The 21,060-nt window shown below is 38.0% G+C and overlaps 1 protein-coding gene across 2 annotated transcripts in view; it reads left to right on the top strand.

Moving 5' to 3' along the window:
• LOC145678528 (carnitine O-palmitoyltransferase 1, liver isoform-like) overlaps positions 1 to 21,060 on the top strand; it is a 284,824-nt gene that overhangs the window by 153,782 nt on the left and 109,982 nt on the right. The window contains exon 1 of one of the 2 annotated variants that reach the window (XM_081748776.1): positions 1,778 to 1,913. The exons of the other annotated variant lie outside the window; for it this stretch is intronic. The gene's annotated coding sequence lies outside the window, so the exon portion shown is untranslated. Of the gene's footprint in view, positions 1 to 1,777; positions 1,914 to 21,060 lie in introns of those variants that run through there. 2 annotated transcript variants of the gene reach the window in all.

Here is a 21,060-nt window from a genome sequence, read left to right on the forward strand (position 1 = left end):
TGGTACCGAGACCGAGACTAGTCTCGGTCTCGTCTCGGTCTCGTCTCGAATTATCGAGACGAGACCGAGACCGAGACGGGCTTTTATATATCGAGACGAGACCGAGACCGAGACGGATTTTATATAACCGAGACGAGACCGAGACCGAGACAGGCCTCTATAAATCGAGACGAGACCGAGACGAGACTTAGGTCAGTCTCGAAAGTCTCGGTCTCGTCTCGAATATTGAAAAAATTAAAATTGTCTTCACTCAAAATTTCTTTCGTCGCAGTGTTAGATAATATGGGAACGGTTGACTGATGTACAGGCCTGTATTTAGGGGGTGCCTATCAGGCTCAAGCCCCTCCCGAAATAAATTTGTGACTATTTTTCGCACTGCACGTACAGCACAAATGTTTCTTACCCGTTTCTCAAACCTCTCCCGAAACAAAATCCACTGCTGATGTAGCCTTCTCTGTCCGTCTGTCTGTCTGTCTGTCTGTCTCTCTCTATCTATCTATATCTATCTATCTATCTATCTATATCTATATCTATCTATCTATCTATCTATCTATCTATCTATATATATATATATATATATATATATATATATATATATATATATATATATATCAACAACGTTTGGGAGGTGATTCCTGACACCAAGATAAGACAAAAAGTATAGACCAACCTGGGTGCACAAATGCTTACTTTTGGAATTATAGGCTGCCGGAAACATGAAAAAATGAACTTTAATGGTCCCTAGCTCCAATACTATAGGATCTACCCGTTTCTCAAACCTCTCCCGAAACAAAATCCACTGCTGATGTAGCCTTCTCTGTCCGTCTGTCTGTCTGTCTCTCTCTCTATCTATCTATATCTATCTATCTATCTATCTATCTATCTATATATATATATATATATATATATATATATATATATATATATATATATATATATATATATATATATATATATATATATATATATATCAACAACGTTTGTGAGGATTCCTGACACCAAGATAAGACAAAAAGTATAGACCAACCTGGGTGCACAAATGCTTACTTTTGGAATTATAGGCTGCCGGAAACATGAAAAAATGAACTTTAATGGTCCCTAGCTCCAATACTATAGGATCTATGGTAGTCGGATCAAGACTTTACTTAGGAACTATTATGTGACCTATCCAAAAATACATGTTTCAGAATCCTGCGGTACTCACGCAACAATTTTCAAAAAAAGGAGTTTGGCTAAGGGCATATAATTTTAAGTACTCACCAACTACCTCTGTAAAAGCAGTTGCAGAAGTACCGCAAGATACTGATACATGGATATTTGGATAGAGCACATACTAGTTCTTAGTTGAAGTCTTGACCCGACTACGGTAGATCCCATAGTATTGGAGCTATGCTGTAGCATAGCTAGAATGTTTTTTCAAGGGGGCCAGTGAAGGGACCACGAAAATTTTGAGGGGGACATCTTCAATGAATGGAAAAACTTGATTCATATACTCACAAAACTTGTAAGGTTCAATCACAAGCTAAAATGCTGAATAATTTAAAAATCATTGAATATGCATATCTTATTCTATCCATTAGGCCTATCCTATCCAAAAGCACTATTAAAAAAAAAAAAGCAGAAATACGAGAACTACTTATTTTTTAGTAGTCGTTAAGAAAATCAAAGCGAACTAGGAAACAAGTCTGTTTATCATATTTATACAGTGGAACATTACTTCTGAAAGTTGAATGGAAACTGTAAACAACAAGCTGTTCGCAGAACATGCCGCGACATCCTTTGTGAGTAAACCTACTTTTAGTAGTGCTCGTGATTGCTGCCGAACATGAGCAAGGGTTAGTTGACTACTCCACTTAGACGTGACGGCGGAGGTTGACTGCTATAATAGAATTGGACATAAGGCGAAGCTCAAGGTTATAGGCAGTAGTTATCTCAAATTTTACCAGTTCGAAACATTCCTTCTTGCACACATGAGACCAGTTTGCCTGATGGAATGATGGAAGTGAATAAATATCACAAGTTCCAGATTTGTTTTAATACCGCATAATAATATAAATAGTTATTTATATTATTATGTAGATAAACTGTAATAATAATAATAATAATAATAATAATAATATTATTATTATTATTATTATTATTATTATTAGTAGTAGTAGTAGTAGTAGTAGTAGTAGTAGTAGTAGTAGTAATAGTAGTAGTAGTAGTAGTAGTAGTAGCAGTAGTACCAAATTATTTAATGATTACTATGCATTTGTTCTATGTCACCATAGTTAATGAGAATTAACAACTTACTGTACGAATTGTAATAGGTAATGTACGAACACTTCTTTCGTCCAACGCAAGTGTAATGGTTTACTAAAGTGTATGCTATTTGTAAGTAAGTGTCTCATATTTTAGTATAAATTTCAGCATTGAAGCAAATGAGAATGCCGACTGATTTTGCTTTTCTTTCTGGCTCTTTGTCGAAAACAAAAGAGATAACTACGTCAATAAGATACAGGGGTTAAAAGGTAGTTCAGGTGGTGAGATCAATGCATGCATCCCACAGATTTCGGTGAATTAGATCTTGCTGTACTACGAACATAAACTAGTAGAGCTATTTTACTCGAAACGCAGAGCAGTGGTTCAGTGGTAGAGCGTCCACCTTTGGTCCGATCACAGCTCGCGTCAAATGAACTTTGTGGTGGACAAACACCGCGTGCGTGGGTTTTCTTGGGGTTCTCCCGTTTCCTCTCACTTTCTTCATTCCACCATTTCATTCATCTTTCGTCGTCACCGTCACCATTAGCCTAGTTGGCATATCCGTGGGACGTAATTCTTGATTTCATTTCATTTCGGAACGCACACTATTGCAACATACGGTATTCTGCAGTTGATAACTCTGTTGTGGAGAGATGTTTTGGTAGTAGTTTCACTTGTGGCTACGACTCACTTAGCGTTTGTAAACCTGTAGCTATATCACTGTGTGGGGGGCACTAGGGGGCCAAGATTTTGAGCAAGGGGGCCTGGCCTCCCTGACCTTCCCTTGGCTCCGCCACTGGAGCTGTGGAACATTAAAATTCATTTTTTTCATGTTTTTGGCAGCGTGTAACTCCGAAAGGAAGCATTTTGTCTTATCTTGGTGTCAGGAATCACCTCCCAATCGTCGGTGTTATTATATATATATATATATATATATATATATATATATATATATATATATATATATATATATATATATATATATATATATATATATATACAGGCGTCAATTGTAATACTGGGTGCAACACCCTTATTTCATGTGGCTACGTACGTCAGTAAGTGAGAGCATCAATTACTCCTGTGAGAACAGTAAGCATCACTCTCACTTACTGACGATGTCGCCATAGAAATGAGGGTGTTTCACCCAGTATTAAGACTGACACCACTGTCTTGTCATAGTGTTCCCAACAAAAAGCATATTATCCTCGTTTTATCCCAAAATCTGGACTTGGGTTTTTTCTTCAGTGTATATGCAATTATTCAAAGACTTACAGTTAGTAATACGCATTGTGTTGATTTTTGGGTTAACTTGTTTTAGTTTAACGTCCCACGGTTATGCTAGGGCGGCTAAAGGAGACGTGGAGCTACTGATTATAGTGGAACCACTTTGGTCGTTCAACTGTACCCACACCGGGAATCGAACTTGGAACCACGCAAATTGTAGTTAAGCGTGCTGCTTACGGCTCTGCTGTAGTCTGCTTACGTCTCTGCGTGACATCATTGAAATGAGAGCAAAACATAAATTAAATTAAATAAAAATAAATAAATATACTTCACATAAACTACTGCGAAGAGTAGTACGAAGAGTAAAACAAGATATTTGAAAAAGGAAACAAATTATTGCTTTGTCCTACTTAGATGAGTAACAATAACTCTATGGATTCCCAAAGCTGATTTCGTCGCCACCGAGGGTCGACATTTTCCCTAGCGTACAAAGAGATAGATCTGCAGTATTCATGACAATTTATTTAAATTATAGCACTAAATTCTTCAATTTCTTACGTATTATCCTTTCCATATTTCTCAGAGTAGAAATTTTGTAAGCCTGACTGGGTTTTTCGACGCTCTTATAGGTGAGGACCCCGGGACACTGTCTCAGATGCTCCTGCCTAGTTACGGCTATGCATAGTAATGCATTACGACCTTACGATCTCGTATAAGAAACAGAATGTACTTAAATTGAGACGCGAACTATGCGAAATATCGGACTTTGAATCTAACTTGTTTGTTGATTTCAACCCAAGACCACACATAACAAAGGTGGGTGTCTTAGCTCCCACCACAAGGTTCAGGAAGCCCGTGTTATAAAGTGTAAATTAAATACGTATATATGAAACGCTAATAAAGCATTTGATCAATTAGAAACAAAATATATTGTAGTAATAATTTACCCTATTTGTTAAGATCATGAAAGTTATATTCTGTTTTTGAAATGACAGTCAAAGCAGAATGTATTGGACAATAAATGAGGTATTGTAAAATTTCAATTTCGGTCCGATTTAATACTTTCGAGCTGCTATGTGTTGTGTTATCCGTTAGGAGGTATTGATCAATTCTGATTCAAAGGAAGAATATAAACTACTGTATAGTACTGGAGTTAATTTAATAGAGTTTAATTGTATAGGCAGTAGTGAGGCTATTTGAGACAAAGTCTATTGCTAGAAAGTGAAATATGGGTTACTATTAGGGTTTTATTCCAGATATGATATACCAACAGACATGGGCGGCGGTTAGGGGGGCAAAGGGGGGCAGTTGCCCCCCACTTTTTTGAAATTACTCATTAATGTATATAGTTTCATTTGGAAATATAAAGTTTTGTATGTATTATTGGTTCATAGAATAAAAATGGTGCCATAAAATATTTGTCGTTCCATGAGTACGGATTGGTTGTCTTCCCGTGGAATTAAGAAAGCTACAGGAATTGCGTTTGAACTGCTACTAAAAATGGACCAAAAATTAACCTATTGGAGCGCCACAATTAGAGCGTACAGTAGAGCGTCGATTATCCGAAGTAATTGGGGGACATGGGTGTTCGGAAACTGGTTTGTTCGGATAATCGAACTGTACTGTACTGTACTGCACTGTACTGGACTGTACTTCTACAGCCAGTGCCAAACCGACAGAAGTGTGCTGATTGTTGAAACACAGCGACTGGCGGCTTGGCCGGTCAGCAGCGCCTTATGAAAGCCCCATTAGAAGCAATGTTCCGCCAGCGGTGGCTCAGTGCGGCGACTACTGTGGGAAACTTGGTTTGGGGGTGAGGGGGATGATGGACAGTAGGGTGGGAGAGTGACAGGTGCGAGCGAGTACACAGTTCGGTTAAGCGGTCGTTCGGTTGACCGACGTTCGGATAATCGACGCTTTACTGTACTTTAATTTCTTCTTGCAAGTTCTCAATATGTTAGTCAGCTGCTCTGGAACTAATTGAGATAACATTTCGCAAGAAAAGAAGTCCTTCACAAGTTATTCTTTAATTGCACAAAAATCGACAGTTCCTAAAATGTATTTTGTTCTTTCTAATAATAAGGAATATTTTGATTTGATTTTTTTTAGTTTAACATCCTGTTCAGCAGCGAAGTTATGTGAGATGTGGACTTAATTATCAACGTGGAGTCCGAACCACGTGAGCTCCCCCGGGGAATCGAACCCGGGTCTCCCACGTCAAAGGCGTTTACGCTAACCGCTTAGCCACGAAGGAGCTCAGTAAGGAATATTAATTTTGCAGTATAATATAGGAATTTAGGGGTGTGCATATACAGTTTTGTATATACAATTCAATTTATTAAATTTAGCATAATTCTAGATTTTAGGATTATTTTGTATAACTGAAAAGTGGAGTCACTAAGTATTGCTGAGTTTTGATATATTCCAAGAAAGTGGAAACTGTACTTAATGGCAGCGAACATGTTTCGGGAAGGTGCAAAAGTATTTCTTTAAATGTCGTAGCATATGCTTGTAGTATTCACTGTCATTCTAAGAGTAATAACATATATAATAGCATGCGTGGAATTAAAAATAAGTTGTTCATTAATTTCCAGTTTCAATATAACTTTTGCAAAACAAGCCCCATTATTCATTACTATGATTATTTGATTAATATTATCCTTTCTGTTTATTTGTTTTGCAAATTTATTAAATATGCCTCTAATCTGATCACACAATTTTCCACACAGATATTCATGAGCAAGGAATCAAATCTCTTCTTACACCTTCGTTGTTTAAGAGTACAAAGGGCTAGTGTCTACTTGCGTTTCTCTTGTCAATTTACTTAATAAAATATGAAATACGATATACGGTATTTTAACTGAAAAAGATAGTATCCTATTAGTTATACAACCTTTCGTTAAACAAAGTGTTACAAGTAACCAGGAAAACTAACATTGATATCAAATATTCAGATCATGTCTTTCCCCCCCACACACACTTTTAACGTCCAACATCCGCCACTGCCCACAGATGACTGAACCTGGAATAGTGTTGCCACGAGACGAGACATTTCTCGTGTCTCGTCTCGTCTCGTCTCGTAAACGAGACGAGACACGAGACGGGACAGAACCCTTTTAGACGAGACACGAGACGAGAAGACTACTTGTCCCGTCTCGAAAACGAGACGAGACACGAGACGAGACGGGACGTCTCGTGAAATGTCTCGTCTCGTCTCGTGTCTCGAAAATAAAAACGCTGGCGGGAATGGCCAAAATTGAAATTGCCAGTGGTCATATAGATTGCAAAAAGAAAATCCCCTTTGTGAGAAAACATGTTGAAAAGCCTTCATAGAAAAGTGTCCTCTGTCTATTGAATGAAAAAATCGTGATACATGAGCTTCCAGGAATATCATTCTTAATGTCTTGTCCCCAATTCCCCTTGCTGTAAACTGAGGAATACTCATTTTTTTCATTTCTGGCTGGAATGATGACAAACAAACTCAAAGACAGGAAAGATTTTTACAAGGTCAAGAAACCGAACTACCACCACCCTCTATTCAATTTGAAAACTGGGTAAGGTCTACACTCATTGCAGGCTGTAGTTGAAAGTTCTGACTGACATGGCGGAAGAGAACAGAATAGACTACACTTGTCTTTATTCTCTGGAGGCGGTATTCTTTTTGCTATATGAACCGAAAACGGTAATTGAAGTATGTCATCTTGCAAGTAAAATTTTGTCTTCTCTCTCTCTCTCTCACACACACACACACACATACATACATACACATAAAAACACTTTTACCATTTTACCAATCGCTCGCTTATTATACAGCAGTCATGTTGTAAAATTCACCTCTTTGTTTGGAAGGCGGGCGAAGGACAAAGAAAGCAAAGATATCGACGAACCCTTAAAATTGTTTGCTTTCAGCAAATTTATGATACTAATAATAATACTTTAGGTGAAGAGGTTTTACAGGGGGAACTTCGTTTTGTTACGTGAAAATGTTTGATCTGACCAGAGTGCGAAATTGCCCTCTGCTTCCATGTTGAGAGGAGGGGAATACTTCTCTTTCCTAGTGAATAATATTCATTAGGACCTGAATTATCTTCAGAAATGGTTTCTTGCAGAGTGTAAAGAACATTTGGTATAATATTCATGGAACTCCGTTGAAAGCAGAAAATATCATGAGAATGATCAAAATTCGAACATTGAAGAACATAATTAACAGAAAAGAAATAGGATATGCAAACCATATTTTTAAGCCTGTTATAAACTGTATATCCTGTATTTTTACTAATTCCTTACTCCCATGAAAGTATCCTGGGGAGGATATTCTCTCCAATTTTTTCAGACTGAAATCCTTTTATCCCGTACGATTTCCCCCCTAACACAATACGAAAAAACAAATGCTGTTAAAATCCATACACATGACTCTTCCGGGACTCAACCCGGGGCCTTCAAGCCAATGATCTATCGCCGCAGACCGCTCGGCTTGGTATGAAGATGGGTGGGGTGCTGACTGCCACAGCCAATTATTGGTGCTGATTGCCACGACTAGCGTTGATTGCCAGTATCAAGGTGCTGATTGCCACGATGGCGTGCTGACTGCCACGAGCCTGAGAGAAAGTTGCTAGACGTAACATTACCGGACGCCAAGAAACATGAAAGAAACGTGATGAACCTTAGGATGGTGTTGTTCAGACCAACTCCTAACAAAAGTAAAAGAGGCTTCTGTATGTACACTCATGTCCAAAATTATTGTCGCATGACTATAAATATGTTGTTCTAGTAATATAATTTGATAACGAATTCGCCCGGTATTTCTTATAATGTTAGTATGTGTATAATCGGCAAAGACAAGTATGTGGTAAATTTCATGTCAAAAGAGCAGTAAATAAGAAGAATGAAAGGAAAATAAAATTTTCCTGTCCATTTACTTACATTTTATTTCACTCATTATGATTTTCGTATTTATATTTTTTCCTATGAAATTTACCACAAATATACATTTCCTGAATATACACATAATATCAGTATTAAAAGTACTCTGCAAAATCATTATCAAATTATATTCTTACAAGAAGACAGTTATAGATATGCGACAATAATTTTGGACATGAGTGTACTTTCAGTTTTGTCAGGGAGTGGTGCGTACAAAATTGATACGATTTATGTGTTCTCACTTGAACTCCCTATGTCAGCATGAACTGTGTACAGCTGCACAAATTGTTTCGAGCAGCTCTTGAAAGTTCCATTAAAAAAGCACTGCTGGCTGTCCTTCACAAGGGAAGTTCAAAAGAAAGCACTCGCCTGCAGAGAAACTAAGCATTCCATGTGAAGCCCCAATTCATGCTGATTACAACAAGCTAATAAAATTCCTGTACGGTTGAGAACGGTTCGAGATATTCAACTTGGAAGTTTATATGAGAAAATGAGGAAATACGCATTTATACGCGTTAAGTACAACATAATTAGTAACGAATATTGACATACGAATTGAAAGCTATCGGAAGTAACAGAAAAAAAGTGTTTCGCAATAACTAACGGGTTTGTTAGATACAATTAGTCACTACATTGTTCACAATAATCATAGGTTAGAGATGAAAATTGATCACTGTTGTTCTTCTGTTTTATGAAGAAATGACGCAGGCAAAAGACTCCCTTACACCATGAACATTTTACATGTGCAATTGCGTTGCATCTGTCAAGGGAACAGTTCGCAGAACCAAAACAAAAAGCAAATTCGACAAGTGATTCAAAAAGTTATAGGCCTATAATTTGTTCGTAACCTCCCTTGTAGAATGCAAACTGAAACAATCCAATGTATCGCGGTGATCGGAAGTGATTCGTATGGACACGAACTTTATTTGATTGTTTCGTTGGTACATTATAACGTCCGGATGAAGAAGTTTCATACTATGTACAAATCTCCTTACATAATCTTTGATTGATCGGAATCAAAACACATCAAATGGTTGAACAAATCGTGTGCAATTCTTTGGTATCTTCTCAACCATTAGGTCTTTGCCATCCGTCATGGAACTTGTAATGGACAATTTGCCTGTGAATGGACCCCAGTAACAAGGGCGCCGATCCTGTGAAACCTAAAGGCTGGAATATATGAAATCAAAGTGTACACACATATATATCTCTCTATCTATATACCTTTCCATCTCTCTCTCTCTCTCTCTCTCTCTCTCTATGTATATACAGACACTATAAAGCAAGTGGGCTGATAGTATACGATAATGTCATAGATGGTGACACCTTTACATCGAACTTTGCTTGTCGTGTAAACATTATTTGATATTATCTTGTAAACTATTTGTCTTTGCCTTGTGAGCTTATTTGAATTTATTTTTAAGACCTTTGGGCAACTTTGGCAGAATGGATGATGATGGGAAAATTAGTGGAATGAAGAAAGTGGTAGGATAGTAGACAACTTCGAGAAAACACATTCGAAAAATGAAATGAAATCTTCGAGTTTTACGTCCCACGATTATGCCGGTTAGGCTAAAGGAGACAGTGATGATTAGTAATGAATGAAATGGTGGAATGAAGACAGTGGGAGGAAACGGGAGAACCCCGAGAAAACCCACGCACACGGTGTTTGTCCACCACAAAGTTCACTTGGCGGGGCTGGGATCGAACCCGATACCCCAAGCACCAGAGGTGAACGCTCTACCACTGAGCCACCGCGGTCCCCACACACATTCAATGTTTGTCCACCACAAAGCTCACATGGCACTAACCGAGATCGAACCGACTACCACATACACCAGAGGTGAAGGCTTCACGGTGTAGCTACCGTGACATTTCTTGTCTTGTGTGTTCTGGGTAATACTTGTAACTTAGTTGTATCTTGATTAGCATGGTGCAGCCTGCTACATTTTACTTTTGTTCCCATGGTATGCTGCTATATTTTTTTACAAGACAAGACGAGACAAAACGAGACAAACGAGACGAGACGAGACGAGACGGGGCAGAACCTCTCGAGACGAGACACGAGACGGGACGAGCACATTTTTTCGAGACGAGACACAAGACGAGACATGCTTTGCACGAGACGGGACGAGACAGCCTGAAGTCTCGTCTCGTCTCGTCTCGTGGCAACACTAACCTGGAACACACGCATGGAAAGCATTAGCGCTAGCAAATTAGCTATGAAGAGGTACAGCATACCATAATAGTCAAGAATGAAAGCAAAAAATAAGAAGCGGAAACGACAGACTGTACGATAATAATACTTTCACAATTTTAATTTCACACTATTTATTTCGAGACTTTCGAGACTTTCGAGACGAGACCGAGATTTGGTCCTCGAGACCGAGACCGAGATCGAGACAAGCATCTATTGACCGAGACGAAACCGAGACCGAGACGGCGATTTTTGACTCGAGACGAGACCGAGACCGAGACCGCTATTTATCAACCGAGACGAGACCGAGACTGTACAAAGTCTCGTCTCGTCTCGTCTCGATACCATCCCTATTAGTAAGATCTTTACAAATACCAAGCATGTGTTTGATGCTGAATGTTGTTAGAGAAAGACCGGAAAAGATGGAAATCAGAAGAAGATGAGCTATGATGAATATGAAGCGTGAGGAAGTGGTTCCCAGCCAAGTTTTGCAGCTACATCTGTGGTCATTCTGGCTGTATGTGGGCGTGCATCATCATGGTGTAGCAATACAGGTTTACCAGGTCTTTAGCTTTCAATAGCAATAGCGAGTCGTCTTAGCTGTTCAGTATGCAAGACAGGATAGATCGTTTCATTTTTTGGTAGCAATTCGTGGTGAAGAATGCCAGTTTGGTTCCTCCAAACATACAACATGAGTTTTTAAGGGTGTACACTATCCATCGCACGGGGTGTTGCTTTTGTCGATAAGCTGAACTATTCTTTCCTCTTCTTTAAATTCACATACAGACACCATTTCTCATAAGCTGTAATAGTGTTGGCAAGGAGCGGTTTGTGCTTATCGCAAGCCAAACGAGAATAGATTAGCAAAGACAAACACAAGGTTATTCGCTGATTTCTCTTGATGACGCGTAACACGTCTGGTACCCGTGTAAACGAAATTGCAATTTTTGCACCTCACCTAATGCAAATGGCGCACAATTGTTGTGTGATCGCATTCTATAATTTGTGCCAATTATTGTTGCCAACTAGCCGGTTTTTCACCAGCCTGGCCGGAAATATTGCTGTTATTTTGATTAAAGACAGTGACCGGTACAAACTTCTTATCAGCCCCTTTATGGCCTTTTTTTTTCGAATTTGTATCTAGTTCGAAGCAGTTTCATCTAATTCAAAGTATAGATTTAGAAAGTAACTTTCATTCTGTAAATCCAAAACTGTCACCTTTCACGTTCTATCACCGATTAATATATTTTGTTAATCTGTTTAGATAATTTTAAAGAGACGGCAGGGATTGTATCAGAGAAAATTTAAAAATTTACTTGTAAGAAATTTTATACATTTATTGAGATTGAAAAAGAACTTCTTAAAGCAATTTCCGGTACTTGAAGTATAAGTTTAAAGAATAGATTTCATTTTCCAAATCCAAAATTATCGCGTATTAATATACTTTAGTTCATCTTTTTCGATAATTTGAAAGAAGTGGCAGTTACTGGTAAATAAAACAAAATGATCAATGCTGATTTCAGTTTTTCATTTATAGCGCAATGTATCTATTAAGCTCATTAGTGAATGTACTAACGATATGCAGAATATAGATGCTAATGCACTTTTGTTCACGATAGTGCATTTCCTTTCGATTGATGGGTCCGAACAGACATACTTCACACTTGGACCTATATCTTAGGAAATTTTGAGGAGGTGCCGGCTTTTTTGTTTTCCAGAGTTGGCAACTCTAGTGCCAGTTCCCGCGTTGTTTGGTAAGGATTATTGTGAACCAACTGATTCAAGCGATTTTCATCAAAATGAGAAGGTCTTTCAGACAGGGCATCATGTAGGGAGACAGGGGGACAAATGCCCTCCTGAGTTTGAGATTTATATAGGTTTTATAAATAGAATAGTAGTAAATCAGTGAAAAACGCGAAATTTTACTTATATCAAGGGGTCTTGCCCCGCCCCCAAACCAAAATCTGGAATGACGCTCCTGCTTCCAAAACATGGTTCATCACACAAGTATTATATTCCCAAAAAACATTAAACAATAAAAAGTTTAAAATAATTATACACGCATATACTTTGTGATGTCTCCTTTGTAAAAGCTTTATTGAAAAACAAGATTAACAATATAATCCAACCACGGAAAAGAAAAAAAAACAACACGTCTAATGACATTGTTACAAAAAAACTAATACGCAAACGGATTTTCCAGTGTCATCAAAATATATTAAATAAAAACTTTCAAGGTGATAATTTTGAAAGAAGTTTAAAAAAAAACATATTTTCCATATAATAAAAAAACAACATAAACAGTACCTTTCTAAATCCAAAATAATTTTTGTGATAATATAAAACCTGGTGTTTTAAAACAATATGGATCATTCGACCTGCACCCGCTAATAGTGTAGTTTGGTATATTCAATCTGCATCCAGGATGAACCAACCAGGACTGACAGTTGTGAAGGGAGGCCTGAGTTGATGAGTATGCACTGTGCTGATAAACTTCTGCATGACATATTGTCGTGAAAGAAGAACTACGTAACATTTAAAAACACACGAGAGAACCAGGGATTTATCCTTAATATGACTCCAACCACTATACTTCTTATGTCTTATATCATAATCTTGTAATATTGTTTGTTTCTATATTATTATCATCTAAGGTAACGGTTTTAATAAATACCCCAAATAAATGACACTTGTCCTTTTATTAATATTTTAATTACTTTACGTAACAATTGATTGTTGCTATATTCAGTAACACATTAGTACATATTACAAGTTAAATTTTCCTTCTCAGAAACGAGAAAACCATTTCCGTGATGTCCTCTCAGCAAGTTCTTCATTCCTGTACACACCACAAATTCTCGTGGCATCTGCAGCACTAGATCCTCGATTAAACTCAAGAGTAAAATGTGTCGAAAGTGTTAATTTTTCTTTACTTGACATTCCACACTGATTATCCTTGAAAATGGCGAAAACAAGCTGTTAACACTATACAAACTTCTGTTCGAAAACAGACTTCAGACCGAAGAAAAACAATTGAATAACGAGAAATGAAGGCTTCACAATGCACTGTTGCCAAACTAATGAAGAACGGTATGAACTTTTGCACCGACTCAACTGGGTCATATATTTTTGTATCGTTATGTGAACAATGTTGTTTATTTTACAAAACAATACCAATTAACTTGGTTTTTACCTAGTCTTACCATAAATACTATCCCAATGTTTTAAGTACATTGACACAAAATAGAGATATTTTAATGTTCTTATAACATGAGTTACATGGATGCATTATGAATCAGCCACTGCTGGTGAGGCAGAGGAAGTACCAGTTCTATTCATGAAAGAGGGTGTTGGTGAGATTCTTGACTCGTCTCCCAAGTACTGTCTCCTGCTACACTTTGGGTAATGTTTTGTGACCCTGTTCACAGAAATGGAGTTCCGTTGTGCCCACTGGATCCTTGAAGCCTTTTCACTAATTATCTAGAGGATATGGCATATATCTGTCATTTTAGACATTGAAAGTCTCCTCACCACTAAAAATCTTTTCATCAGTGAAAAGGATTCGACGGTGCCCATTTGCTTCGTAACGCTTACGTAAGCGCTTTGCTTTCAGGAGCCTCTGGTGTTTCAGTTTATTTCTCAGGAGATGCCCTTTGGGAGGATTTTGAAAATCTCCCTTTTTTTTTTTTTTTGCCAATCACGACCACACGATTTCCATACTCGCCCAATTCCATCGTGGACACTTACAACTGATACTTTTACACTTCTTCAGCTCATCTAGCAATGACTCACACTTCACGATACCACTCTTGATGTTGCTCGCTTGTACGGGTGGAAGTACAACCATCTTCAAAAGTTAAGACAGTATTTATGATAAGACTAGGTGTAGTCTTTTAATTGGAAAATTATTCAAAAATGAGTAGTGTGCTCAGACTTTCGACAATGACTCTCTTTCTCTCTCTCCACTACTGATGTTTCAATTATCTATCTATCTATCTATATCTATCTATCTATCTATCTATCTATCTATCTATCTATCTATCTATCTATATATATATATATATATATATATATATATATATATATATATATATAGGGTTTGTCCGGAAAGTAATAGGACTGATTTTATCCCGCCATGACTGTACTTCGGAGCGTGCGTGCAACGACTGCATCCGGTAGAGGGTGTTCCTAGCTAACGAACGAGCGGCTGGTCAGTTGTCTCCGAGCACACGGAGAGTCAGGACAGGCTTTTTCGCGCGACGTGTTTCTGTGAGTGGTACAAGCCGAAAATGCAGCGTTCGTTAAAGCAGAGGTACGCGATTAAATTCTCTGTTAAACTCGGTAAATCTGCGACAGAGACGTTTGATATGATCAAGCAGGCTTACAGATGATGCTTTAGCAAGATGTGGCACAAGGCCTTTTCGGAGGGCCGGGAAGAGGTCGCCGATGAAGACCGTGCTGGAAGACCTTCGACTTCGACAAACACCGACAATGTGACTCGTGTGCGCGAAGTTTTTAACTCAGACCGTCGACTAAGTATTCGTTTAATTGCCCAGATGTTAAATTTACCAAAAACTGTGGTTCATGAAATTGTGACGGAGCATTTGAACATGCGCAAGGTGTGCGCGAAGATTGTCCCAAAAGTGCTCACTGACAACCAGAAATTGCGGCGAGTGGAATTGTGCCAAGAAAATTTGAACATGTGTGAAAGCGACCCCCAATTTTTGAATAACTTAATCACAGGTGACGAATCATGGATCTTTGAGTATGATCCCGAGACAAAGAGGCAATCCTCCGAGTGGCACACGCCGGCGTCTCCTCGCCCAAAAAAGGGAAGAATGAGCAAATCCAAAGTGAAAACGATGCTCAATGTCTTTTTTGACATCAAAGGCATCGTCCACCATGAATTTGTTCCTCCTGTACAAACCGTCAACGCCAAGTTTTACGTGGAAGTGCCCAAGAGATTCAAACGAAGGGTCAATCGGGTCCGACCAGACATCGGAGCCGACTGGAAGCTGCTCCACGACAACGCCCCGGCTCACACCGCCTTTCTTGTGAACAGCTACCTGACCAAGGCCGGCATCCCAACGCTTCTGCAGCCGCCCTACAGCCCAGATGTGGCCCCCCGGACTTCTTTTTGTTTCCTCGCCTGAAACGCCCGATGAAAGGCAAGCATTTTGAGACGACAGAGGGGATCCAAGGAGCTTGCACCGCGGCTCTCAAGGCTATTCCGGAGAATGACTTCCGTGACGCCTTCAATGCTTGGAAATCGCGCTGGCAGCGCTGCATCGACGCAGAAGGAGCCTATTTTGAAAGTTTTTAAAGAATTGTAACGATTGGCTCAATATATTTTTTTTTAAATCGACTCAGTTATAGATAGATAGATAGCAAAGGATGCATTATTTTCATGAGGACCATTGTATTTGCTGGATAAGGTGTGAAGGAACTGAAATACTTGATGATATGAAAAATATTTTGTAGCTCAGCACTACTGTTTTCAACTGTTGGCAAGCGGCCATCTGAATTTAAAGACAGTCGTGAAAGCCCGTGCGACGTGTACGACCTAAATCTCTCTCTGCACCAGACATTGTTGAAAAAGTTCACAATAGATTACTCCAGAATTGCCGATTAAAGAAGAGTGAGAATTCAGAAGCTCAGAGCATTTCACATTTTTGGCCGAAGAATTTTGTATAAAGCTCTCTGAGAGATACTTGATCGAAAATGAATCAGAATGTAAGTCTGTAAAGGCACTTAGGCCGTATTAAGAAAAGTCCAGCAGGTTTTGTTATAGGATTCCATCTCTTTTCGAAACTGGAAGAATGAGTTGGTGCACTTCGATGTTATTAGAATCAAGAACTTAAAGCATAAGAGAGAAGTATTTTGCGGGCCTGGAGGAATTTTGTTTTCACGGAGACATAAAAGGTTTACAGCGGCTTCTGATCAAGCGTATGAGTTAAATGCTGATGGATACGCACAATTTTCAAGAAGTACAAGGATAGGTTAGAAAGCCCTTACCTCATCATGATAGAGATGAGCTAGGGATGTACAATTATGTCCATGGATACGTCGTTCTCGACATATAACATCTGCATTAAATTTAGCAGAGATGGAGGCAAAGCAAGTTTCCACCGTATTAATAACCTCACTATCATCTGCAAAATGCCTAACCCTAAATGTTTTTTTCATATCTGAGAAGAGGAAATAATCGGACGGACCCAAATCGGATGAATATGTGGGTGGCGCAAATGTTCGCAGCCACATTAGCGCATAAAAATGACTGTTTCTGCTGCTCGGAATACCGATACATTGTCCGCTAGTAGCAACATATATTTCAAAAGCAAGCTCCATCTCTTTGCTTTGATAGCGGATATTAGTGTTGCCCATGAGACGAGACGAGGCAGGATTCTCGTGACAAGATTCGATACGAAACATCTCATCCGATGAAGAAAGACTATTCGAGACGAGACAGCGAGGAGACAGCCCAAAATCTAGTTTCATGGGCAATACTAGCGGATAGTCCCGCAGCTTTCTGTGTACCATGTTTCTGTAATATGTCCGTGTGATTATAACCCCTTTCTGTAAGTAATCACTCAAGATCATACCTTTATGTGCCTCAAACAGGACAACAGAACTTTGCTGGATATACTTTAGCCTTTTCAGAGGTCAGGAACAAAGTACAGTATGTTTACATTTTTACTCATTTTTTTACCTGTGATGATGATGTTTAATTTCAAGGTCAAGTAAATACACCCCGTATTTTTCCAGTTATTATCTTTAAAAAAGCATCATTGTCCTTGTAATATAGGTCTAAAATGCTTTGTGCGCCTTGCATACGTTGCTGTTCTTAAAAGGAGTTAACAATCGGGGAGCTACCTTGTTACCACCATACTTAGATTTGTAGTCGTTGAGGGGCCGCGGTGTCTCAGTGGTAGAGCATTCATCTCTGTTGCATGGGGTAGCGGGTTCAAACCCCGCTCCCGCCAAGTGAACTTTGTGGTGGACAAATACCGTGTGCGTGGGTTTCCTAGGGGCTCTCCCGTTTCCTCCCACTTTCTTCATTCCACCATTTCATTCATTTCTCATCATCACCGTCTCCTTTAGCCTAACCGGCATAACCGTAGGACGTAAAACTAAAAAAATTCATTTCATTTTTGTAGTCGTTGAGAGACAGGTTTCTCTTCAATCATCCCGTAGACTTATCCGACTATATTTGAATTCTCTCTTCTAGCGTTTCACTGTGTCCTAAAATGAGGATTCCTCACTATACACAGCTTCCACGTCTTACGTATCGTTTGTGCCAATTTTCCTTGAAGATGGATCCTCCAAATCGGTATGCTATTTTGTCCAACATCATGTCTTCGCCTAGTTTTCAGGCTGTAACTTCAATTCAACAGGACCTGTAAAGACACAAATTCGGACATATATTAATGAGACGCTAACATACCATTGTGCTCATTTTTACAGTACTAGCACATCTCTATCACGGTAAGGGTAAGAACTGTCTTGCCTCTTCTTGTAACTCAATGTTTCGAGCGTCAATCATAGAAGTTCTCAAATGACCCTCGTATATCATTACACGTGTAGAAGCCAGCGGTTAAATAATATATCTTTCTTTTCATGTCAAAAGTTAATTTAATTTCTTTCCTTGTCATAAGGCAAGCTAAAGACAATAGTTATTTGCAATTCATAAAGTTTTAGATCAGAGCAGATGTCGAGCTTTGACATCATCAGATTGCGTTATGTTTTCTATTATAGTCTAAACTGTGTACTTTGATGGAGACTTCCGGTTGTTGATAGGTCTTCACACCTATCGTTTGTGACATTGATACTGTATATACAACTATAAAGAATATGCACAACTAACGTAAGTAATGAAATACATGGGAAATATTATCATCAAATCTCAGTAATGTTAAGTAGTCTAAAAAATATTGAGCCTTTGGAGGTCAAAATTGAGAATACATTTAGTGATTTGAAACTGCATATGTACCGGTATCATTTTGTTCGATGAACTGCCATTTTTCCCGCAGTACCCTACTCCTGTCGCTATAGAACGTGGTTTTTACAGGAATATTTTGAAACTAACTTACATGCAAGGTTTTCCAAGTGTCACACACCATTGACTTGAAACTCCTGGAGTGAATGAAGGAATAAGATATTAGAACATACATGTTTTTTTTATATCGACCAACATGGGGGATGAAGGGGGTAAACACCCCTAAAGTGAGAACATAGGGCAAAATGACACCTTTTAGCAAGACCATAACTGGCAATACACAATGCGGATTTGAATACGAATTGAAATTCCTGAAGTGAATAAAGGAATCGAAAGTAGGACATACTTATTTATATATATACTAGCTGAACCTGCGCTCTCTACACAACGCATTATTCGCATATGAGCATAAATCTTCTCATTCCTCACAACATATGTACATGTCCCTCTGCAGACACAAGTGAAAGACGTCTTGATAAAAAAAATCGGCAAGGGGTATCATAAAGGGGAGATTTTTTCGATTATTTTTTCTCAATATCTCCCACCGTTTGCAAGATTTGAGCCTACTTCCGGTTGGAGTGTCTAATTCATGTATGACCAGTGTTTTCTTTCTTCTTGCATGCAGTATGTAATAAGCAAGACTCGAGAAATACTTATCCTTCCTTTTTCATTATTATTTGGCGAAACATACGCCTGAGACATATACAACTCCAATATACAACAATGTGGTGTTGGAATGTAAAACGTGTAGGATATGATGCTTTAGTTTTTTTTTTTTTTTCAATTTCAACGCTTCCAGTGCACCCTAAAAATGTAATAAAGAAATAATGCCCATGTCTTTTTTAAATATTCAATTAGAACTGGACAATCTACGCAAAATTTCCAATCGATCAGTGAAAACGTCATCTTTCTAGAGCCTGTAGTTTCCGAGATCTCATTGTCGAAAGGATTGGGCACAAACATATAAATTTCCAGAAACATATTGTTTAAAAGAACTCCTAAGATGGCAGCATAGTTCATTTGCATTCATTTTGGAGAAGGCTTATTAAAATATAAAGGTTTTGAACACTAATTTCATATCATAAACTTTATGAATAAGATATAGTTAACTAATTTATACTATTTAAAGTACAAATACTTAAACTGTTTGTCTCTGTTAAACGTGAAATCACACATAACTGTAAATGAAAGATTTCAAAGCTAAAGTTATAGGTTGGAACTCGGGCACTTTTAATTGCTATTGTAGCATTTTAATAGATAGATCGGTCAACGTGAAGAGATGAAGGGAAGGGTATACACTTCTAAAGTGGAACTTAGGGCAATATGACACATTTTAGCAAAGCCATAACTAGCAACGCACAGTGCGGATTTGCTTGAAACTCCTGCAGTCAATAAAGGAATCAAAAGTAGGAAATACGTGTTTTTTATATCGGCCAACGTGAGGGATGAAGGTGGTGATATCTCCCTAAAGTGCGAACGTACGCAATATTACACCTGTTAAGACCATAACTAGTCACACCGTTAGAGACACACATTGGCTAATGTTGGAAAACAGCTATAAGTTTGCCCACTTTACGTGAAACAGTATTATGCGCCTGCTTAAATGCCCACAACCACGTTTTTGAGGCTGTAAATGAAGCGAAGTTATGCTCCTGACTCACATTTTGAATCGTAGCATTGTATTTACGACTCATTGTCTTAGATCATTGGTAAAAATAAATATACCTTGAAACCTAATATAATCATTAAAACCGATTGATATATAAAAGTAACAAGAACTCTAGGAATGATCAAAAAATGTATCAAAAGATTGCGATCTTAGCCAATAATTAGTTTTTGGGTCAGGTGCCACAAAATTTTTGAACGGCCCCTAAATCGAGTTTTCGTGTTTTCTACGGAATAAGCACAACATACTAAGTTAGGTGATAATTTGGGTTTGGCTACATTGTATGTACTCCAGATATAACGTGTACAAGAAACTTTTTTATTGAAATATATTGGATCTTTTGATCCAACAATTTCACAGTTCGAGCTATAGTTGCAGCTCATAGTCTAAGGTCGTTAGTGGAAAGTTCTTTTTGGTGCATTCTCATTGGCTAATTACTTTCCAATCTTTGTTTACTTTGTTTAAAATTTTCAAAACGTTTTAAAAAGTTTATTTAAATTTTTAGTTTGATTTTTTTTTATCACGGTTTAAAAATTTTCTTGTAAAATTATTTAGTTTGATTTTTTTTTAAATTCTAGTATTGTAGTTACTACTCATTATCTAAAGTTATTGTGTAAAGTTATTCTTGGTGCAATCTGATTAGTTGATTAGTTTCATTTTTTTTTTTTTGGAAAAAGTTTTAAAACTTTTGTTTAATAATTTTAATTTTAAAACATTTTTCGGCCACTGTTGTAAATTTGTTTCAAACTTTGTGAACCTTAGGATTGTAGATACGACTCATAGTCTGTCATTGATAGAAAATTTTAG

Source organism: Thermobia domestica, chromosome 2 (assembly GCF_964235325.1).
Source record: "Thermobia domestica chromosome 2, izTheDome1.hap1.1, whole genome shotgun sequence".
Lineage (NCBI taxonomy): Eukaryota > Metazoa > Arthropoda > Insecta > Zygentoma > Lepismatidae > Thermobia > Thermobia domestica.